The sequence below is a fragment of the Pongo pygmaeus genome, chromosome 9 (assembly GCF_028885625.2).
Source record: "Pongo pygmaeus isolate AG05252 chromosome 9, NHGRI_mPonPyg2-v2.0_pri, whole genome shotgun sequence".
Lineage (NCBI taxonomy): Eukaryota > Metazoa > Chordata > Mammalia > Primates > Hominidae > Pongo > Pongo pygmaeus.
The window spans coordinates 117,692,128-117,716,847 of record NC_072382.2 but is presented as its reverse complement, the minus strand read 5'-3'; the positions used below and the strand labels follow the sequence as shown (position 1 = coordinate 117,716,847).

Here is a 24,720-nt window from a genome sequence, read left to right as displayed (position 1 = left end):
ATATGTTAGGTATATACATTATATACATAAAATGTATATATACATTTTATATGTATATGTTAGGTATATACATTATATACATAAAATGTATATATACATTTTATATATTAACACTGATATGTATATAAAATGTATATACATTATATACACATTAATGTTAATGTGTATATATACAATTGTGTGTATATATACATATATATACACACACACACACACACATATATATACACACACACACATTAACCCCCTTTCCTCTTTTCACCAGAAGATGGTGGATTATGGATCATGTGCAGGCCATGTTATTACCCCCTGCAGAGTAGTCAGAGAGAATCAGATCAAGTGATAGAATAGACTTAATCATCATCATTTTCATCCTAAATACTTAACATCCTGGCTTGCAGGACCTCTGTATTTACTGTGGAGGGGTGTGTACATGTGTTGCCATTTTAAAGATGGCAAGAGTGAGCCCTGAAACATAAAGTAATTTCCATAAGCTGAGCAGTTTGTAAGGGTGGGAATCGAAACTGATGCTCTTGACTCTCTGTTCCAGCACTCTACACTGGTCCAAGCTGTTTCCAAACACACTGGAGACAGTAAACATTTAGGGTTCTCTGGTCTTCTTGCCTCCATCTTTGATCATTTCTGTTGTTTTGGAGAGCCGAAGGCATCTGTAAGGAACCAAATCTTATAAACTCAGTGCCTAAGTTGTGCCCCTGATATGCTGTAACTTACAGGTAACAGCGTTGAATTGAAACTAATAGCCCAGCATGGCTCACTGCAGTGTTCTGAACTTACCTACAGTTTCACTGTGGTGTTACTTATGGAGATGACAGATTTAGTGTAGCTCAGCTTAATAAAATAGCATTTATGGGAATATCTGTGAAATTAGAGCACACTTCAGCCAACGTGGCATCATACACATTCCCCTCTACTTAGGACACTGTTCTTTGGAGACTGACATGAGCCCTGGGCAGTTGAAGAGCATTTGGGATACAGGGAAGGTAACCTAAAAAGGATTAGGAGAAACTTCCTAGCTTTTACGAGGTAATTCTCCTTCATGCCCTATTCCACTTTTGATGGAATGAATATCTCCATCACAAGTGCCTGTGTTGTATCAGGGTGTTCTAGTTCCTGAGCAGTCTCTGGAGACAAGTAGGTACAGTTGAACTTAGCCAAGCAAACACTCATTTTTCACCTCTGTGATCCTGCACATGTTTATCCACCTTCCTGAGCCTCCCTTTCCTCATGTCTAAAATCTGGGAGTTGGCTTAGTAATCTCCAAAAGGCTAGAATTAGAAGTCTGTTTCTTCGGGGTCGTTCACTCCACAGTCTAGGATGAAAGCAAAGCGTTCAGTCAACATGACTTGGGGGAATCATCTCTGCATTTCACAGCTCTGAACTCCACCTAACCCCTGTCTGCCTCCCACTCCCACTAGCAGATATTACCTAGAACTGCCTGAAGTCACTGAGTTCCCAGACACAGAATGTAATAGGAGTGGTATTGTGCCCTCCAAGTCTTGTCTTTCTTGAAAATGTCTATGGTAGTTTTCTATCGGGTCTCCGTAAAATGGTCACGAGCCTAAAATTAGTATTGAGGCAAATAGTTGATAGATTATTTGACTCCACTGAGTAACTTGCCAGATGGTTTTAGAGCTGTGTAGACATAGTCTCGGGCAAAACTGTTGAAAGCATTTGTGTAGGCAAGCCCAGCCTCAGTGTCACAATGACCAGCTGGGAAGTGAAAAATGTAACCAAACAATGGACTGCTTTCTTTTCATCAAGCCAAATAACCAGTTTTACTGATTTTCTTTTCCCACTGACTTAATTGTTTTTGCAACTGATGTGACTCACTTCACAGATTGTTTCCAATCATGCGGGCACAGCCCGAGTTGTGGAGCCTTGTGGTTACTGTTCCTTCCACCCTAGTGAGGTGGGAGTCGAGAAGTCCGGTGACTCACCACAGGCTACCAGCCACGTGATGGCGCTTCATCACATTGTCCTTCTGTGTGCCCAGCACTTTGCTGCGGACATGGAAATAAACAGATGCTATGGGATAGCAACACATGCACACACACTATATCAAGAAAGTATGGTCAAGACGCCGTAAAACTCAAAGGGCTAGGCATCTTGAAACTTTGTAAATAGCCATTAACCCAGGACAAATTGGGCCCATTAATAAAGAAAAATGCCAATTTCATTGATTTGCCTGTCTTACAGTTCACCTGCTTCTCTTCTCGGTGTGACAAGCTCCACCTCCAATCATCCTGCACTCTCTAACAGAGAGACTAGAAACTAGGGCTGGCTGAATCAGCTCTGTGGAGCCCAAACCAGAATGCGTCTGATCCAACTTTGTGGAATGGGGTAGGAGTGTAGTTGGGAGCTTAATTGAGCAGATAAACTGGTCAGTAAGTCTCAGAAGCCATAGCTAAAGGGGTCATCAATGCGAGGAGCACCTGAAATGGTTATAGGGTGTGAGAGTCTGTAAGCGCCAAGACTTAGGAGAGGATGAATACAAGGAACCAAATGCTGAAATGGGTGAGCAAAAGTCCTACAGTGGGTCCTACAGAATGCCCGAGACAGGCAGCTGTTGATGGTGGCTAGTTTCCTACCAGCTCCTGGGCCTCTGGCTGAGGGCAAGCCAGTCCCGAGATATCAGAGTAGAGACATGGCACTATCATTTTGCAAAGTGCTTTCTATCAAATTGTTTCTGCTAAAGCTAAATATACCCACACCCTATAACTCTGGCAATTTCACTGTTAACTATCTAGAAATACATGTGTATAACCACTAAAGGACCCGTTACAGTGATTAGAACAGCATTATTCATATAACCCCAATCCAGAAACAGCCCAAATGTTTCTCAACACTGGAACCGATAATTGCGATTTACTTAGAAGTAGGATAATATGCAGCAATGAAAAAGAACAAACGGTTGCTTACAAACATATTATTAAGCAAAAAAGAGGTAGATACAACATAATGTACTGTGTATGCGTCCATTTATATAAAGTTCCAAAACAGTCAAAATGAATCTATGGTGACTGAAGTCAAGTGATCACTTTTGGAGACAAAGGTAGAAGTTAGTGGCTGGAATGGGGTCCAACGGAGTGCTGGGAATTTTCTATTTCTTGATCTGGGTGGGAGTTATGCTGGCGTATTTACTTTTTGTATATATTGTAATCACATACAAATATTTATATTAATAAAAATTTTAGGCAGGTTATAAAAAGGGGGACAGGCAAAGTAGACACTGGGGTATAAAAGTCCTCTGTCACCAGGTGCATGTCTCATGGGAATAAGCATGATTGCACTGACCTATTATGTAGATTTCATCTTGCCTGGTGTCTGAGGGTGTTCAGTCTGTGTGGTCATGTCAGAACTTAGTGGAAAACCTGAAGACTGAGGGAAGAACAATCTGATGTCCATGCCCTTCACCTAGAGAGGAATGCCCAGAAAGGGGTGGTTGTGGCAGGGAAGGTGAAAGTGCAAGTGCATGCTTGGGAGAGTAGGGAGAGTATAAACGTGTATGGAAGCAGGGGAAGGCAGGGACCACTGGCTTCTCACATCTGGACTCTGAAACCACCATCTGATGCAACACTTCTCAGAAGCACCCATGCTAATCACCACCAGCTGACACCCCCAGCCACATCTGCACCACCCCAGCTAATCACTGCCCACAATTGCCTACACCTGTCTTCCCCTCCTGCCCGTCCCTGCCACCTGCCTGCCTGCCACTTTCAGTTCTCACGCTAAATCAATAACAAAGTCCTCTGAGGGCTGCCTAGCTTCTCTGTTGATGCCCCCTCCCCTTAAACCCACTTCCCCTCCTCCCCTCTCCAAGCCTGATCCATCTGCCCAAGCTCAGATCTGCTTCAACAGGACTGGCAGGGTGGCTCTGGTTGCAGACAGCATGGCTCTCCCTGTCCTTAGCAGCTGCCGATGCTGCAGTTTAAGAATCACCATGTCTGGAGAAAGTCCATTAAAAGACAGTAGCAATGTATATTGTGCAGTGACCCTCTGGGCACCCAATTCCACCTTGTTAATGATCTCTTTGAAATAGCCAAGGCTACAGAGGGAAATGTGGTTCAGAGGTCCCCAGGACTGTGTTTTTAGGACACAGCTGCACTTGCTATGTTTGGGTAACACTCAGGAATCACTCTCCTGCTAATGGGGGCAGGTCCTCAGAGACCCACTCAGCCAATTAAAATACTCTTCAGGAATGTGCTGAATGTCCAGCCACTGGGCAGATCTGTGAATGTTTATCCTGGCAAGGAGAAAGCTAAAGATGTAGCCATCTATTCCATGTGGAGGAAGGAATGTTCCAACGGTGAGTCTCATAGCTGTTTCTCTCCTTAGTCAGGACACTCGGGTGAAAGTGACATATTCCAAACACACCCACTGCCTTAACAGAGGTGATATACAATCCCCTGTTATCCAGCTGTGACTCTACCACTGCCCTCCCACTCAAGAAAGCAAACTGAAATGCAAGTAAAGCAAGAGAGACGTTACGATAAGCACTCTTTCAAATTTTCTCTATTTACAAAATCACCTTCTGAGATGTGATGTTTTATTATTGGTAACAAATTACTTGCAGTGTACCTCAAAACAGATGAGGCAAACCAGTGTGTTTTGACAAGTAAGCTAGGAACTGTTGCTAGAGAATATGGAAACCATCAGCTAACCACACTATAAGAAATACATTGGTGGCAGGATATAAGGAAGAACTACCAGGTAGTAAGACTTGAGCATTCAATAATAGCTCAGCAAACATTTAATGAGTGCCTGCTTGGTGTCAGGCTCTTTCCTAGGCTTGGGGCGTGATTGCTTATTGCAAGAGTAACTGGAATCTGTGAATATCTTTAACAAAAATGTAGAAAATCATTTAAAGCAGAGATTTGACAGAAAATGGCCTGGGTTGAAGACATTCTCAAGATATTTAATTCCCATTTCCTTCCATTCCTCTCCAAGCACTTAGGGATGATTTCAGGGCTATAATCAGGTCTGGGCTATAGAGTGTGAGAGTCTAAGAAGCAGCTCTATCATGTGGTTCGTAGTCTCACCTGCCTGTACCTGGTCACGAGTTCTGTGAATTCATGGGCTTTGGAGAGGGGGTGAGAAAATGGCTCTTAAACGTGATCTCTCTGTGGAGGAAGGATGCCAGTGCCCTGACCACCATGGCCTTACTAATGGGAACAGTGTTTTCAAGGGTCCTAAATTGGAAGTTAAGAGACATATATTCTAGCCCCACTAGAGCATAATAATTTTAGGAAGACATTAAGGGTCCAAGGCCTCACATATCCACCCAGCAACAAGGGGCTTCAAGCCATGATGTTGAAGTACATTGCTGTTAAAACACAGATGCCTGGAAGCTGGAGAATACCATTACTCTAACTCTCCATGGGGAAATCTGACACTGTACCATTCTATTCCATCCTCACATGTTATGACAAAGTTCTGTCCATTATTTTTAAACCATGAGCATACCTCCAAGCCCACTACCCTTCTGTGATACAGTCTCTGTCCTTTCCAAACTCCTACTCCCTCACATTTAATCATCCAGTTATTTTCCCATTCCAGAACTCTCCTTAATCTCTCAGATTAAGGAGAGAAGCATGTCCTTTCTGGCCTCATTAGTCTCCCTGAGCCTGTGCCCCTGGCCAGTCATTTCACCTGCCCTCAGCCAATCTGGAAGTTCCCACTCTCCTGACCAATGAGTCCCTTGGTGCCAGAACCCAAACACAGCCCAGGTTCAACCTGCTGCCCTAGCAAACACTGCAGGAGAAAAAAGTCATGGGCCCACCCATAATCCATAAAGTGAGCTGGGCCACCATCTCTTCGGGAACCATTTCCTTAGCTTTAACTGACCTCCCCATCAGAGTTCTTCCAAACCATCCTCATTTTCCTCAATCTCTCCAATCTGCTGCTATCCCACACCCTTACTGTGTGAGTTGGCTGGGGCTGCTGTAACAAATACTACAGACTGAGTGCCTTAAGCAACAGAAATTTACTTCCTCACAGTTCTAGAGGCTAGAAGTCCAAGATCAAGGTGTTGGCAGAGCTCGTTTCTTCCAAGGGCTCTCTCTTTGTCTAACAGATGGCTGCCTTCTCCTAATGCATGTCTGTGTCCTAATGTCCTCTTCTTATAGGGAGTCCTATTAGATTAAAGCTCATTCACTCATATGCCCTATTTTACCTCAATTTCCTTGTTAAAGGCTCTGTCTCTAAATACAGTCACATTCTGAAGTACTGGGGGTTAGGACTTCAACATATAAATTTGGCAGGGGAGGGATGCAATGTAGCCCATACTACGTACCCTTAAATGACAACCTTGCTTTCTGTTTATTGGAAGACAAGAGCCATCTGATTTACCTTCCCCAGTTGCCCTGCTCTTTGCTCCAATGATTCCCAAATTTTCAGATGGCCTCTCTCTTTTCCCCTCTCAGCTCCAAGTTAGTTTGAGTAATAGCTTTTCTGGAAAGCTTTACTTAGCCCCTGGAGCAGAGTAAAACATTTCTTCCTCTGCAGTGTCATTGTATTTTGCTTCCAAGATAAAGAAAACTAACTCTCTGGAAGGCCTACTACGTGCTCAACACTGTGCTGGGCACATTAGCACAATGTTCTTGTGTGATTGTTGTAGCAACCCAGGGGAGTGGTGGTTAAAGCTGAGAAAACTGAAGCCCTGGGAATTTACCTTCTCCTGAGTCTCTCAGTCGGTACGTGGGCAGAGGTACTATTCAAAATACCACAAATGTTTCTATCCTAGAATCTGACAGTTTTCTAGTGATTCTTTCTACCTCCTTCTCTGCTAGAGGGGAGTGGCCATAACTTGCCCTTTCTTTATGCAAAGTGCCCTGCCACAGAGGAACCTAGCCCATGCCCGTTGAATGGGTGAATGAATGAATCTTCTTTATTAAAACTAAACTTAGTAAAGTCATGTTCTTGATCCCTTCTCCTCTGAGTCCTTCTCCAGACATTTTCCCCATCATCTTGCATCTTTAACATCTTCCTTTCCACTGACTAATTCTCTCCACCTTGGATACATCTTCTCTATTTCTCTTTTACTTTTAATACTTCTCTATGCCTTGATACCTCAAGCTATCAGACTATCACTTTACCTCTCTTTCCCCTCAATCTAATTGAGAGAGAAGCCCTTCTCTCTGGAGATGCTACTTCAGATGGTCTATTGTGAGATGTTGGTATTTTTTAAAGCCACCCAAAGAGCCAGGTTTAGGGACCTCCAATCCATGCTCTGGGCCTCCACTTCCTTACCTCACTGACACTTGCAACTGGCTTTCACTGTTACCAACAAAATCGCTCTTGCAAGGTTTTCAAAGACTTTCTAAATGCCACATCCTCCTTGGGCCTCTGCAGCATTCATCTCAGATGGTCACTCTCAGGATCCCTTCACTTTTACCACAACCATCTCTCTGCCCTTCTTATTCTCCATCTACTGCATTAGTTGCTTGTTCTCTTCCCACCTACCAGATGGAAAATTCTCCAAGGTCTGATTTTCTTCCCTTGTCTCTTCTTTCTCCATATTCTCTCCCCTAGACAATTGTATTTACTTCCCTAATTCCAATTACCTTGTCCATGTAGATGATTTAGAAATAAATATCTCAAACCCCAGCATCTCTCTAGAGTTCTGGACTCAATTACCTTCGTTTTTGGAAGAGCTCCACCTGTATGTCTGTCCTGGGTTCTCCCAAAAGCAAAACTTGAGGCAAGAAATGGGTGCAGGTAGTTCATATGGGAGGTGATCCCAGCATGTAACAGTGATTGAGCAGGGAGAATTAGTCAGGAGCAGGAAGCACTGATGTGAGAAACATCATCAGGATCAGTGCTGTGGGCAATGGAGCCTCCATTCCACTGGGACCTCCTGAGAAGTTGACAGATGCTTTCAATTGTTCTTCTGAAGGACTAAAGGTGCAGCACTGATCCCATTCCCCATGAGCTGGGAGTCTCCCAGGGCATTATCTTCCCTACACTCAAGCTATTCTGTGGGCAGTCCAAGCAATCTCCTAGGTTTTGAAGAAGGTCCTGGGGCACGATGTGGAAAGAAGCACAGAAAGCCCTCAAGGTGGGATGCAAGTCAAGTGCTGGGTGAGTCTGAGGCCTTGTGGGACTCTCCACTATAGCTGTGCTGCAGTCAGAGGTGGATCAAAGGGAGATTGACACCATCAGCATCCTTTCTCCCAAGTCAGCTCAACCAAATATCAAAGCACAAAGCTGCAGTGACTTCTGACTCTTCACCCCTCATCTTAGTGTGTAGTTATTAGAACCATGTCCTATTTATTCCAATCAGACGTGCTGTCCAGCATTGTCCCCTCATGGCTTTCTCATGATTGCCTCAGCACAAGATTTTAATTGCCATCTTCTGGACTCGTATCTATTAACTTTTATCTCTACTGTCTATCTTGCCCCCTTCCAAACTACCTTACACATAGATGCAAGATTATTCTTCCCAAAGATGTTTAAGTATCATAAACTGCTAAGAAGTTTTCCATGGTTTCCAATGGATGGCCAAAATGTGTCCAACATCCTTAACCTGGCATCTGATACCCTCTTTGTTCTGCCACTGTTTCATCAGGGCAAAAGTGTTATTACCCACCTACCTGTATTTTCTCTCCAGGACTTTTGACTGCTTTAGCTACACTACTCTAATTTATTTTTGCATTTACATCTTTATTCTCTCCTTTCCCCCTGCATATAATTTTCTAGATGGCCCCATGCACTGAAACCATTCTAATCCCACTTGTCCTTTTAGGCCTATGTGTGTACAATATTTATCTCCTCTATGAAACCCAAATACACATCTACTTCCTTTCTCCTGAACTCCAAATGCTTAATCTCTTCTTATCTTTTCTTCATTTATTATTATTTTTAGCAACATGGTTGTGTTTGATTTGCCTTTTTCCTAGGTAGAGTGTGGCTGGGTCCTTGAGGGTAGGGGTGATAGCTGCATCATCTTTGACTCTTCTGTGGCATCAAGCACAGTGTCATGTACAGTAAATGAAGGGAGAAAAGAAGGCAGGAAAGGAGGAAGAGAAGGAAAAGTAAATCTGATATCACACTGAGAAACAAGCTGCACAGAAGAACAAATGCTAGAAGCCAAGTAAGGGCCAGCATATGCTAACCAACTCACCCCTCCAACAGACTCCCTCCTCTTTGAAAAGGACTTTATTGTTGCTCATTATCTCACCTGCCCTTGCTGCTGAGCGCCCACCTGGAGTCAAGCGCCTTCTGCCTGAGACAGCTGTTTCTGATGTCTGGGTAAAGGTTGTGTAGACTTCAGCTGGGGATAACTGGCAGGAGGAAGGGTACCCTTTCCCAGTTACAGATGGCAGAGGTGAAAAATACATAAAGAAAACATGCCAACTGTTTCCAAACCACCCTTAGGTGTGTCAGCACAATGTCCACAACAACTAGGTGAAATGAAAAAAGATATAAATCAAACATGGTTTTCACTACATAATGTCGAATACTTGATATCACTAAAGTTGTAGCTACCCCAGACTGTCAGATTGCCTGAATTAGCAGTATGTTCTTTACTATATATATATATAGAGAGAGAGATGGGTTTTAACCAAATCACCAGTGTCTTCCAGCACCATAGCAGGATCAATTGCTATCCGTAAGTCTTCAGATATCCCAAATGACTGGTTGATTTGGTCAAACATGAGGCTGGACTCACCCATCAATGACATGACCAACTCACCTGTGACTTTGGCTTGGTGCCGAGTCAGCCTCTGTCACAGACTAGCCACACTTAATTAAATCAGCAGTCAGAAAGATTCCATTGCTTCTCAGTTCCCTGGCCCCACGAATGGCAGAAGGCCAGAAATAGGGCCTGTGAGATTATGCATGAGCGACAGCAAATCACAACCATCTAACTTTTCCTCCTTTCCTCATGTTCCCATTAGAATAGAGACAGGCTTTGATTTTTATTCCCTCAACATGCTTTGCTTAAAAACCAACTGGCTATAGGAAACACTAGAAAGGAGATGGGTATTATCTTCAGGATTTCCTATTTTCCCTCTTATATCACCTTTCTTCATTTTAGATCACCAATTCCAGTCTCCTGTCCTTGAAAGTAGTGTCACCTACTCTAATGTTAATTTTACAATCATACCTCTCACTCCTTTCCTGCTCCTGTTTTCCTTCCATCCAAACTACCTACTGTGTATTATCATGCATCCATCCTTTCATTTATCCATTTAGAAGATAGATACTGAGCACCTATTACGTGCTCAGATAATGCCCCATTGTGTTGGAGCTGGGATGCACATGGTAATATGCTCCTTTTGAATATAGTACCTTAATATAAAAGAGTGACCCAAGGGGTTGGGATTACAGGCACTATGGCAGACCCAAAGATTGAGAGTCACTACATGAGGACAGACAGGACTTTAATGACTTTCTGAAATAAAAAAAGCAGTTGATCCGTCCTCTGCTCCTTCTTTCTTTGGTTAGAAGCCTGGCCTTTCCCTTGCCATTCAAACAGGACTTTGTGTAACATGAAAAGGATGAAGGTTCCCATTCTCAAGGACATTATGATTGATGGAATTCCTTGACTTACCATTATAAACTCGAATGAAAGACAGGACCATACAGAAAGTGGATTGGTCTCTTCTTCCCCTTCCAGGAAAAGCAAAAAGTACAGCGCTGCCCAGGCCAGCAGTCTCAGCCATAGCATCTGTTCGTGATGTCCTATCTGTCTTGGAACCCAACGAGTCCACCATGTGATTGATGGTGTTCCACTCGATAGGGAACGGAACAAGCAATGATTTGTCATTCACCATAAAGTACTGCTATTTCATCTGCTCCCATTCCCCGGGACGCAGCTCTGGCTGTTTGCTCTATGCATCAATTTATAGTTTATCCTAAGACTAATGATGTTGTGTTTACGAGGCAAGGTGGGGCTTTGTTTTTGTGTTCTACCAGCAGAGGATTACATTACTGATTGATCGCACACGGTTGTCTGACGCAAAAACATTTTGAATTGATACCTGGATTTGAACTACAATCAACTTCCTCGACAATTGCCCCTTGGTGCTGAATAGATCAAGGAGCTGCAGCTTTCTAATAGGGCCTCAAGGAGATTTTGACAATCCCTGTTAGAAGTGAACAGTTTGTTGAGGTATATGGGAGACAAATAGATCATCCAAAGGGCTGGCCTGTGGCTTTCAGGAGCCCGAAGACATGCTCTAAGACCCCACTATTCGAAACAGCTGAAACAGGCAGGAACAGCCATTTGCTGGTATATGTTGAACAATCAGTTCTCCTAAGGGGGGTGGGGGTGGGAATAAACCTAATTTGTAGCATTACCAATTTCTCTGGTATAAATATTGCTACCATGGCCAATTTCAAGCTACCAATGTGATGTCACTGAACACAAATTTGGGAAGGGAGGCATACCATTGGCTCTCATGAGCTGGTACTGGGTAGCTCCAACACACTATTCAACAAGGACTAGTATTTATTTATTATATACTGTCCTGTTCTAGGAAATTTTTTTTCTGATGAGAAAATTAGGGTCCAGAGAAGGTATGTAAGTTACCCAAGATCACACAGAGATACAGTTGAGTCTTCTCATGCCGTGGCTACACTCTTTTTGTTATCTCCTATAGTGCAGAGCGTAGAACTAGCAGGTGGTTGGGCCAGCTGGTTAACTCCAGAGTCTGATTTCAAGGTCTATGCTCCTTCCATACACCACGTTGCTGCTACAAAGAATGGTAGGATTCAGGCTGTCCACTTTTGTCTACACTTCTGCCATTTAAGCCTGGTCAGTTCTGCTCTTGCCCAACTTGCTTTGGTGGGGAAATTCAAGTCTGCCTCTGTACTCATCTGCCAATTTCTCTCAGCCCCAGTAACTCTAAGGAAAAGGATATAAGTTTTCATGGTGACTCCTGCCTAGAATCTGGAAAGAGACAAGATGACCCCTAGGAGATCCCAATCATAACAGTCCAAGAAGCCAATTCAACAACCAATTTGCCTGGAAATCTAAATGACTTCCCCCTTGGATTTGTTTTCACCCCTTTTAATTTTCTACCCACTGTCTTTGCAAGTTCATTTCCTTCCTGAAATTCTGAAGCAAATGAGGCAGTGCTGGTTGGCGGGTGAGCACAGGGCTGGGGCAGTGACCTGCCCTGTGCTCTGTCTGGCAGACTCTGGTGCAGTGCAAAACAGCAGGGCATTAATGGCTATTAATATCCACAGAGGAAGTGCTGAAAGGCCAACCACATAATTACCATTTATTCATCATATCAACTGGTCTTCAGCTCCTTCCGGCGGTATGTCATATTGTCATGGAGTGGGGAGTTTGTGGGGAAGGGGGGAATAAAGAGGAGGATTAGCAGCCCCTTCCCCACCACCCTCCCTTCCCTGCTGTGATGGGAATGGGGGTCACAACGCAGGGCACTGTGGCTCTCTAAGCACAGAGGTAAACAGGAAGCTCTGGGCACAATCTGGGTGGTAGAGAGCAGTGGTCAAGGAGGGCAGCTGCCAACCAAAGGCAGCAATGCCAGGCTGTTCTCCTATCTCCTTTCTTAAGAATTGAGCTCCACAGCTGCAGAAGAAGGCTGTGTGGAGCAAGCAGAGCGGGGATGAGACCAGAGACTCTGTCTGCAATTCTTAGCTCCTGAGAAGTGAGTGGATTTTGGACTGCTCATGAGTTCAAATAATTTCCTGAGGTTATCCAGCCACCCTTTCTGGCACTTGCATTTCAGGTTCCTGGGGCACCCTGCTCCTTAATCCCATCCCCTGAGAATGGAGTACTTTGGTTTCTGGGGACTCCATCTGGACAGGGATGGTGGGGAAGAGATTAGTGTTGTGTTTTTTCTTTCCCCCTGGTACCAGCTTGACTGGCAGACTGGGCAAAGAAGAGCCCATTCTAAATGCTCCCCGGGGTCCAGAATGGAACTCATTACATCAAAACTGCTGGTAGCCAGCAGCTCTGCTTTGTGAGCTGTGAAACAAATGTTTATCCACCACTCAGTGCGGTTCAAAGCTATTTAAGGAGCTCAGGGTGTTGAGCTGCAGGCAAGAGCTATATGTGCACGGCCAGCCCTGGCACTGAGTGCAGTGGGCAGATCTGGGGACTGTAGCCTCCAGGCTCTTTGGCTGCAGGACTCAGCTGAAGGCAGAGTGGTCAGAATGAAATGGCCACTTTCTCTTCGTTGCATTTTGTCTTTCATCTCAAGCCCCTTCCTGTCCTTTCTCCCATTTCCCTTTCATTTGCCTTCCACGTTTTTATCTTTTCTCTCTCTCTCTCTCCCCCTTCTGATTTTTTCTTCCTCTCTATGCCTTTCTTTCTTTTCTTTAGCCTTTCTTCATTCCCCTTTATTCTTTCATTTTCCACTTCTCTTCCCTCAGATAGGCCTGTGGCTCCCTCATTATACTGTCATATGCATTATTCTCTGTCTCAGTGATGTAATCCACAAAATGCATGGAAGAATAAAATAAAGCTAAAGTCTTTACCTGCACAAAACCACATCTAAGGAAAAGGTGGCGCAGTGTGAACCTAATGTGTTCTTAGGGAAGGGAGAGAGGTCAGTAACAGAGCGTGCCCAGTGTAAGTTCCAGGAGCTTTTCTGGAATGACATAAGGTGCTGATAATTTCCTGTCTATACATGCCAGTGCCTCCACGCGGTAGCATCATGTGCAGTGTTTTTGTTTTTTAAAGAGCTGTGAAGATCACCAGTTATAAGTGAGAAAGCTGCGATCCACGACACTGGTTTCCAGAGTTTGGTGGAGGTGGCTATTGAATTTGTGTATGAGTCACTTCTGTTTTAAGACAAGAGGTACTGGTGAGGATACCCAGAGAGTGCAGATGAATGAGGGAAAGTGAGGTGGCAGTCACTACCAAGGGCTTGACATCTACATTTTCAGTGATTCCTCATTGAAATGATTCCTCGTTCCTTACTTTACAACTATTGTAAAGTAAGTGTTATGTTCTGACTATCTACTACTGCATAACAAACCACCCAAACAGTAGCTTAAAGCAATAACTATCTTTTATTTTGCTCTTAAATCTTGGAGTTGCCTGAGCTTGTCTAGGCAGTTCTTACTTGGGAGGGTCTGTCTTATAGTTGTAGCCAGGGAATAGCTGGGACTGAATTCATCCTTAAAGCTTCTTCAGTACATGTCTGGAGCTTGGGCTGCAAAGACAAAGACAGCTAGGGCTCTTGGGCGTCTCACCTGTTGTCTGACGTCTCTCCAGGGTAGCCAGGGATCTCATGCAGCAGCAGAAGGCTCCCAAAGCAGGCATCCCGAGAGAAGCCAGCAGAAGCCAAAGGCCTTTCCTAAGCCACCCTTGGAAATTTCATAGCATCCTGTTCACTGCATCCTAATTCTTGAAGTCTGTCACACAGTTTATCTAGGACTTTCAAGGGGAGGAGACCTAGATTTTGCCTTTTGATGGAGGAGTATCAAAGAGTTTGCAGACAGGTTTTAAAACCACCACATGTTGTTAAGCTGTTTTTTTACCACCCAAGGTTCAGGTAGTTATCCAGCCCTGCTGTGAAGTATTGCAGTGGTTAAACACAGATGTTGTAGCCAGACTGCGGGGCTCAAGTACCATATTCATTGTGTATGAGCACTGTGATGTTGGGCAAGTCACTTAATACTTTGAGAATCAGTTTTCTTGTCTGTTCAATGGTGATAATATTCCTGACTCACAAGATTGTTGTAAAGATTAAATTAATATCTATTAAGTACTTAAAAATAGGGTCTTACATCTTGTTGGCATTCTACAAGTATTTGCTATTATTATTTTTATTAGATTCCCGTTTTATAGATGAGAAAGCTGAGATGCAGAGAGAGAGAATATCAATTGGCCCCTGTCACATAACTGGGATTCGAAAACAGTCCCAACAGATTCCAAAAATCCTCTCTGAGTTCCTGATAGCAGCACCTCTTCCCTCCTATACAGAACTGCTTCCAACTTTAAAATCCCTGTAAGTCTAGAATTTGGAATTTATAGGCCCCCAGGCCTTGGAAGAAGGTCCCCCAGGAGCTAAACTCTGGACTTATGACCCACCTTCACCCTAACCATTTAAGTCCAGCCACAAAGAACATTGATGGGGAAAGCAAGGTCCCTACACTGGCCTTTTATGCACATTTTTGACCCTTAGGGGTTAAAAGGGTAGAGATGTTAGAGGAGATGGCCCAAAAATAAGGAAACAGTACCTAATGACATTTGCAGGCAAAGGAAACGATACTGGATCCTACTTCAAAAGGCAGTTTTTTGAGACGTTAAGTTTTGGTTCCTGTCTCTGTAAAGAGAACTGTACTGTGTACCACATGGTTTTTACCAGGACCATGTGAGAGCCTAAGGGTGAAAGTACCTGGTAAACCACTGGGTCCTGGCCACCTGTCAGTCATGAATTGAGCCCAGCAGAGAGCAAGGTGATAGCCTTGGACAACTGCCTTGCTTAAGCTGGGACATGGTCAGAGCAGCCCTGATGTGGGGAGAGGGCTGTCCTTTGGGCTGTCGCAGCCTGGGCTGACGTCCAGTCATGGTTTCAGATTGCCCATGGGCCTCTTTGACAGGCATGCACACCTGCACTTTCGAAAACACACAGACGTGAATGCACACAGTCTGCACACTGAAACATGTCTCCCACGTGCATCTACACATGCATAAACACACACACTGTCTTTGTCTGATGTCCACTGCATGTGCAGAGGCATTTCAGATAAACACCTGTTGCCTCCTAGGCCAAAATGAGGGCATGGATGCCCCCACCCTACCCTCTGAGAGCCCAGCATTGCCTGAGGTCCCTGAGGCCCCTGTGGGAGGACAGACCATCTTCTTTCAGCTTCTCTAATGCACAGCTTCTTCTCAGCGTCCGCTGCCATGCAGCCTCCAGCCCACACAACCACAGGAGCCCAGCTCCTGGGTATGCTGCCATGTACTTAAACAGCCTCTTCTTGATCCCTTGTAATCTCCTGGCTTTTCCTCCTCTCTTCCTTTTTCTGCTTCTTCAGCTCCTCTTTTTCATCCTCTGCCACTGTCTCTCCATGGAAGCCTCCATAGGGCATTTGCGCTCCTCCCCAAGGCCTGAGGCAGGAGCCCCTCTTGGTCCCCATGGAAGGGGGCAAGGGAGGAAAGGAGGTGGGGAGAGGGTCTCTGGAGTCTGGGGCACAAGCAAACATCTGAGCTGAAGGAGCGTCCTGCTTCCCAATTCTAAATCCTGAGATGATAAACTGAAACACCAGAAAGCACAAAGCACAGTAGTTTAAAGGCAGCAACATGGAGGGGGTGGGCTGACCTAGCTCCCTATCCTCACATAGGAGGATGGCCAGAGTGGTTGGGGCTCCCAGGCACACACCCAGAGTGCTGCCTGTTCTCCTCCAGGAGGAAGATTTGTTTCTCCCTAAGTGAGACTCTGGTCCCTCTAGCAGGCACAAAGCTTAGGCTTTGCCATGGGGTGGGAGTGTGGGGAGTGGGCTGGATAGAGAGCTGATGATGTCCCTGTCCACAGAGGCATATGCATAGCCTACAGCTGCAGGATTCTGCCTGGGGGAGCCTGAAGCCCACCACCAAGTAACATTTCAGGGTTTTCAAATCAAGTCAATCCTATGGGTTAGCTAGGGCAAGGACCACCATGCCATTTGTTAGATAAGGAAAATGAGACATAGGACTCCGAAGATTCACTACAAAGTCTTGCACCGTGAGGTGTGGGGTGAATGACCATTGACTCATCACCAAACTACTCTCTACACTAACTCTTCATGGCAATTCCTTGAGCTCTTCTCCTTTCCATCCTGGGAAGTCTGCTGGTCAAGGGGCTTAGCCCATAGCTCCTAGGGGTAGAAGAGGGGATCACACTTGGCTCTTGGCTCTTCGCTCTTCCTGAGGCCATGCCTGCAAGCCGTTTTCAAGGCTCTGTTGACTTTAGCATTAATGAAATGAGCTCTTCCCTCCAGGGCATATGTGTTAGTTTGTTCTCACACTGCTATAAAGTCATACCAAGACTGGGTAATTTTTAAAGGAAAGAGGTTTAATTGACTCACAGTTCAGTATGGCTGAGGAGGCCTCAGGAAACTTACAATCAAGGCAGAAGGGGAAGGGGAAGCAGGCACTTTTTTTCACCAGGTGACAGGACAGAGAAGAGCAAAGGAAGAACTTCCAAGCACTTATAAAAGCATCAGATCTCATGAGAACTCACTGACTATCATGAGAACAGCATGGGGGGAAACTGTCCCCATGATTCAATCACCTTCCTCCCTCAACATTTGGGGATTACAACTCTAGACAAGATTTGGGTGGGGACACAGAGCCAAACCATATCAGCATGTGTTTTCTTTCCACCAAGTGCTTTGCATTCACTATCCACTTGGTCCTACCACATTTTTGTGGAATTGGTTCTATTATTATTGCTTTACTTACTATTACTATTATTTCTACAATGCTTCAATAAAAGAAGGCTCATTGGGTTTTAGGAAACTCCTCAGAGTCCTAAGAGAAGTATGTGGCTGAGTTGGGCATTGAATGATGGCTCAAAGAGGAGGAACCCCTGCACACCCAACCCAACACATACACACACACACACACACACACACACACACACACACACACACACACACACGTTGTTTATGTACTTTGGTCACTCCTTGGCTTACAAGCCAATAGAACTCTCTTTTGATTTCCAGAATTTTAGAAGCTGAATTTTGTCCACAGTTGAGTCATGGCCAGCTCCCATGAAGCCACATCATTCAGGTCATGGGGTTTGAAAGGCCAGGAAAAGCCACCAGTAGCCACCATCCTGCCCCTACAGCACACTTCTGCACATGCACACACACACACATCCAACACATATTTGCTCTGGACAGGTAGAAAGGCTCTTAGCTCTCTGCTGTCTTTTTCTGTTCTGGGGAATTTGGGCCTAATGAAATGGATACATGAGGAAGGCCAGAGTGTGGGGTAACAGTAGAAACCTGTGGGAAAACGATATGCCATTTCAGCTTGGGCTTTCCTAGGAATAGCTGGTAGGGGCTTTGGATGTGAATGTGAATCAGGTTTCTACTGCTCAGAACCCACTGTGGTCCCTGCAGCAGTCTCCAGAAGTTGGCTTTAAGTCTTCTGAGCTCCCCTCTCATGTGCTTAAACTGTGGAAACTCTTTTAACCTCAGACAATAGAGGGAATTCCCCCTTATAAGGTCCCTGGCAGATGGTTATCCAGTCCCTGTTTAAACCCTTCTAGTAATGGGGCTTTCCCTGCCTCATTTCTGAACTATGTATGAGTAGGCATATGCTACTCTCATAACCCTGGCCAATGGTTATACAGTCCGTGTTTAAACCCTTCTAGTAATGGGGCTTTCCCTGCCTCATATCTGACCTATGTATGAGTAGGCATGCATGATGAATGGCTACCAGCTGTTTCTCTGAACTTCTCATCCTGAGACACAAAGGGAATCCCCTCCAAATTTCCCTCTGTCCAAAATTCTCTCCCAGCAGCCTCAGTTATGAGACATCCCACCAAGACACAGTTATAGCTCCACAAGGCTACCTCAATGTGCAAGGGAAGGACTGGAGAGCGAGGAGAAAGAAGAGAGGGGAGGGGAAGGAAGAGGAAGCAAACCTACCTCCCTGCCCCTCGATGTCTTTTGCAGCTGGAAAATGTTGGGGTGTGGAGGGTGGGAGGTTCTGCCACAGAAGGAGGTTTTGCAGCCTCACATGATAATAAGCAAAGATGGATCATCTCCAAGTAGATCACCCCTGCCCACAGGTTCTTCTGGGAAGTGGTACAGTGCAGTGGCTGAGTGTGGGCTTGGGAATCACATGACGCTGGCTTGGAGATCCAGCCTTGCAGCTTACTTAGTTCTATAAATTCTCTGAACCTCAGTTGACTTCTTTGAAACATAGAAATAATAATACTACATTATACAGTCATTGAGGATTAAATAAGATAATTAATGTAAAGTGCCAGGCACAGGCTTGGAACATAGAAGGTGCTCCATACATAGTAATTATTATTATTAAGCCCAGAAAGCTCTGTCATTCAGGAATAAAAGACTAAAAATATTGATAATAGCTATGTGCCATGGCTTACACCTGTAATCCCAGCACTTTGGGAGGCTGAGGCAGGAGGATCACTTGAGGCTAGGAGTTCAGGATCTGTTTGGGAAACATGGTGAGAGCCTGTCTCTATAAAAAAATAAAAAAATTAGCTGGGGGTGGTGGCATATGCCTGTGGTCCGAGCTATTCAAGAGGCTGATGTGGGAAGATCACTTGAGCGGGGAAGGTCAAGGCTGCAGTTAGGTATGATTGTGCCACTGCACTCCAGCTTTGGCAATAGAGCAAGACTGTGTCTCAAGTAATAATAATTAATACTACTAATAATAGCAGCTAACATTTACAAGATGTTTATGATATACCAAGTATTCTTCTAAGAATTGTATCTGTTAACTAATTCTAATTCTAACAACAACCTTGTGAGGCTGCTACTATTATTTCTCTCATTTTACAGATGGAAAAGCTGAGGTGTAGAGAGCTTTAAAAAACCTGCTCAACTCTATACAATGGGTAGAAGGGTACAGTGGGCACTACGTACAGCTGGGCAATGTTGGAAAATCCCTTCCTCTCTCTGGGTCTTAGTGACTACTTCTGTAAAGTGGGGAAATTGATCTATTAATATTTCCTGGGTTATCATGAGTATTAACTAAAATTGTGGATAAAAATGGTCAGGCATAATGTCTGGTACCTGGTAGGTGCTCAAATAAATGTGGATGTCCCTTTCAGGGGGTCATCTCTTCTTTTTCACCTTCTGGCCACTCTTTCTCCATTTCCTGCTGGAATATAATGTTGTAAGCAGAGAGATACTGCCTTGCAAGGACTTGGAAAGACATGCGACAAGAATCCTCACCCGATCATGAACATAATGAGGGGCAGTGCGCAGGTCCGAGGTGAGGCCCAGCATGCTTCATTCCTAATTGAGAGAAAGGGAAGGCTTTTATAGTTTAGAAGGCTAGGGAGGCAGGAGGATGGACTAAATGACCCCACAAAGCCCATTCATTCCCTCCTTACTCTGTTCAAAGTGGCACTTTTTCTTCTCCCCACCCCCACCCCAATCCCCACCATGCAGGCAGCTCTATTTTATCCATGCTGGACTGGCCCTCACTGCATTCTCACCTTTACTGGAAATAAGGAATAAATAAATACAAGGTTCCTGAAACTGTCTCTCTGAAGTTTAAAACAATACAGTGCAGGCCCCCTTCACCTGCCCAGAAACCCAAGTTCTTGTCTGTCCTTGCCCCCTCCTACTCCTGCTGCTGTCTTCAGCACACATTAAGATTCCTCTCCAAGGGCTGCTGTAAAGGCAGGATGGCAGGGGCGGTGATATAATAACGGACAGCAGGACCCCTGGGCAGGAGATTCTGATAGCCGGTTCACTAAGAAAAGCTCACAGAGGGAGCAGGGGAAGCCAATGCTTTTCCACCAGCCAGAGCCCGGCTAATTGCCACCGGGGAGAAGGGCAGAGTTCGCGCAGGTAACAGGTGTGCCTTGTCTTAATGAAGACTGACTTGTTTGCCCAGAGCTGCCTGCAGAGGTAAGAGGAGCAGGAGGAGGGACGTGTGCTGCTTGGCTCCACGCTGGACTCCACCAAATTAGAGGAGCTGGTTTTGTCCCCTTTATGACCCACCCTGGGGGTGGACATATGGGAAGAAGGGGAGATAAATAGTATCCCCAAAATAGTGCTCGCCTAAGAGAATGGTGGCAACTTGATTATTTGTGGGTGGTGTATTCACTTTGCAAGATATCTCTGGCCTTGTTACTGTCCAGAAAAATTCAATTAGGAGATAGCAAGGACAGTGATGGAACAAGGGAGGGGAGAAATGAGGAGAAGGCAGGGCGAGAGGGAGAGACCATGAGTGTGCTGTGGGAAGGGAGAGGTGGAAGAAGAGAGCTGGGGCATACACAGCTCCGAATGCAATTCAACAACAAGTATTTATTAATTATCTATTATTTGCCTGGCACTTTACTGGGCAATGGGGACATGGGGAAGAATAAGCACAGTCCCTGCCCTAAATCTGACAGGGGAGGCTGCCATGTAAACAGATATTGCAGCACAATGCGAGGTGCTGTAGTAGAGGCTGTCACTGCATGTACAGGGAGAAGAGGGAGAAAGATGGAGAGGAAGTCAGGAGGAGTTAAAAAAAAAAAAAAGCCACATAGAGATCAGAGGACACTTTAGAGGAAACCATGAGGATGAATTTGAGTTCACCTGGTGGGGCAGTATAGGGGCAAAGGAGGTTGAAGGGAGGACATTCCAAGAATAAAAAATCAAAGGAGCAAATGGGCACAGTATATTCAAGGCAGAGTGGGTAGTCCCTGGGGGGAGAGAGGGGAGCAGAGAGATGCCTCTGCAGAAGTCTCCTGGGACCAGAACATGAAGAACATGAACAATACCGCAAGAAGCAGGGCTTTTGTCTAGGAGACACCCAGGGTTATCAAGCAGCAGTTTTGGGTGCTCCTCTCTTATAGAATTACGCTCTCTCTCCTCTACGGCCACAGACAATCAAGGGTGGGCAGCAGCAAGTGGGGCTTACAAGGGGCTATTCGTCTTTCTTCAGCAGACTTTTGAGCACCTCTCCTTCTTTCCGTCTCAGCCTCACATCCTTCCAGTAAGAGACAAAATGATTTCAGATCAGGGCACAACAGATGGAGGCACAAAAACACAGGAAGATTGGGGGCTTGCCCAGGGGTGCTCAGTGTCTGCTCTGGGTCCAGCTGCCCTGTCCCACTCGTGACTCAATTACTCCATCATCCAGATTTAACTCTTGAAAACCATTAATCACTGAACTGGTCAAGATCAAAAGGATGAAATCCTGAAATGACCAACCAACAACCAAAACCATGCACATCCTGGATACCTTGCCTAAAGCTCAGCACAACAATGCAAAGCGGGTATCAGTTTCCCGTGAGAAAACTAAAGGTCACAGATTATGTAACTTACTCATCATCACAGAGCTAGTGAGAGAGTGAGTTGGGATTGGAAGCCAGGTATAGTTGACACAATGGCCTGTATTCTGTTTACCATCACTTCTCAGAACAGCGAGAGTTAGGGGAAAGACGGTATGGAGACTGGGTGGAGATGGCATCTCAGAATTGATCCAGTGCAAAGGACTAGAATCTTGTTAATTCTACTCTATGATGTGTTAGAAACAAGGGGGTGGGAGAGGACAACATAGTTGTGTTAGTTTTGTGTTGCCATTTTTTTTTTAAATCTCTGAGATGTCCCAAAATGTTGACTTTGTAAATTTGTTCAGTGAGGAGGTGGGTAAACACAAGCATTCGGAATGTGAACAGCATCATCCAGCCAGAACGCCCAGCAGGTTTGTAGAGGTAGATGTAAAACACTGCAAACAGCATGCGGGAGCAACCAGCTCTCCCTGAGAGGGAAGTACAGCCTCAGCATGGAACTGGAAGCCCTCTAGAAGGCCATGGCATGCTGAGACGGAGGAGAGGCACTCTGCCAGGCCTTCCAGCTATCCCTTGGGGCCCTCCCTTCAGGAGGGCAAGGCTGTACAGTTCACAGCACACCCATTTCAAGCCTCAGTGAGTTCAGTGAAATGCCATCTCCCCAGGTCAGCATTTTACATTGCACCAGCCCAGTATCCCTGCTTGACTGCAAAGCATTAACTAGGGCCCTGCCTCAATCAAACATGCCGCCATGGTGTGACAGGATGCATTCTGTGTAACGACAGGCAGAATGTCAAAGACCTGGGGAGGGAGGCTTACATTCTGTCCAACAGTGCAACGGGAAGCTCAGGAGCTACTGAGCACCTCGTCATTGGAAGCATCCAAGAAGACATTGGATAGGCATCTACATTGCATAGTGTACTGGAGTCACATTGGTCTGAGCTGGAATTCTGGCTCTACCATTTATTGGCTCAATTTCCTGCAGCCTCAGTTTACCCATTGGAAATGGGGGGGAAATAAAGGTATCTATCTCACAGGGTTGTTGTGAGGAGAAGATCATGCATAAAAATGGCTTAGCACAGTGCTCCATAAATGAGAGAGGCAATGATGAAGGTGAAGGTGGTGGTGATGGCAGTGGTGAGTATATAAAGAGGAAGAGGAGAGTGAACACATTCTTGACTCTGAAGGGAGTTTAATGAGGAGCAGTTGCAATGGGCCACTCTGTAGAACTTGCCGTTTTGACAGCCCTGCTTCCATATGGAGAGCTAAATAGAGGAGGCTCTGGGAAAGTTATCCCACAATAAAACCCACCCAGCCCTTCCTACATTTGTTGTGAGTCAGACACATTCTGCCATGCCTAACCCTGCGTATGTTCTCTCCCAGAACTCTGGACAGAGAGATACAATTCAGCCAGTTAGAGCACTGCTTAATTGCTAACATTTTGCAAACCACTGCCTTATTGGCTAGAAGGGCAACAATATCAAAAAGACCTCCTGGTGACTTCACAGTTGGGAAAAATAGATGCTCCTAAGTCATCCCTTCTACCCTCCTCTAAGTATCAAACCCCTTTCTCCCCTGGGGAAATTTCTTCTTTCATTTGCTGTAAAGTGACTTTTGCTGAAGTGTGTGTTTTTGAAGTGGAAAATTGAAAGCACACGATTCATTCCAAAAGAAAACTGTTAGTTCACAGCTGAGAAATCACTTTGCTATTGGTCCAAAGGGTTGCTTCTCAGGTTTGAGGGGGGCAAATTTGTAACTCTACTTTCTCCCTCTCCGACTACAGAACCACTCCATTGACAGACCAAGAGCCAGAGAAATGAAGATCAAAATAGCACCTTTATTCCTGATAATGTTAAATTAGAGGGTGTGGCTTGTGTCTGACCAGAATGACCTGCTACTCAACCCCTGAGCTGATCTGATCCCCCAAAACTTCAGGCTTCCCCAGTGGGGGCAGAGCCAGCCCCACGAATCTTACCACATGGCTGACAGCAGAGCTTGTGTGTTCTCCCAGGGCAGGCATATACAAAAAGAGAGGGAGAGGGAGGGGAAGAGAGTGAGTCATACATAAACTCAAGTGACAAATCACTCCTAGCTGGGTCAAAAAGGGAGCAGAGAGGGGCCAAGTGTGTGGGGTCAGGGAAGTCCCTCTATATGAAAACTAGAGAAAGAAGGGGATAAAAATTCCCCAGCTTTTTGTTATCTTAACCAGCTGGGCTTAATGCTTAACCCCTGGACAACCAGGTATGTGGTCATCCGGCTCCAGGAGGGGATGAGCTAACTATCTGAGCAGGAGGTCGCTTCCCCAGCATCAACCTCTGTTCCTTCCTGTGCCTTCCTGGGACCATCCTAAGACACTGTTGACTTCACTTCCATAAGCCTCTCAGATGAGCCAGAACAGTGTGTTAATAAAATCCAGTCCAAGGCTATGTTGTGTCTAAGACTGCAAGTTCAGAGCCTGTTCTATTTCCAATCCAAATTGATGTCCAGCCACATGGCCCACTAACCTCATCAGAGGTTCTGTAATGAGGTTTAATAGCAGAGTGAAGATACTTCAATAATAAAATGCATAAAGAGCTAATAAAAAATGCATAAAGATTTCTTCACTAATAAATGGGAAAATAAGATGCCCCAAATTTGGATATAAACCCTTCCCATTATCAAATTCCTAGGGAAAAATTTAGAGATTAAAATCCCAAAGAGATTAAAGTCCAAAATCAAAGTATTTAGCCCTTGCAAATTAAGCCCAAAGGAAGTCCAAATTGCCCAAGTTACATTTAAGTTCAAAGCAGTGGAG

The 24,720-nt window shown here is 45.1% G+C and overlaps 1 long non-coding RNA gene across 1 annotated transcript; it reads right to left on the bottom strand.

The window, feature by feature from the left end:
- Positions 1 to 242: 242 nt before the first annotated feature.
- On the bottom strand, positions 243 to 23,927 carry LOC134740341 (uncharacterized). Its single transcript, XR_010127739.1, has 7 exons — positions 23,252 to 23,927; positions 19,708 to 19,932; positions 10,577 to 10,757; positions 9,200 to 9,422; positions 1,852 to 2,021; positions 1,196 to 1,330; positions 243 to 668 (listed from the first exon to the last, which is right to left on the bottom strand). It is a non-coding gene; the product is annotated as an uncharacterized LOC134740341 (long non-coding RNA).
- Positions 23,928 to 24,720: the final 793 nt, after the last annotated feature.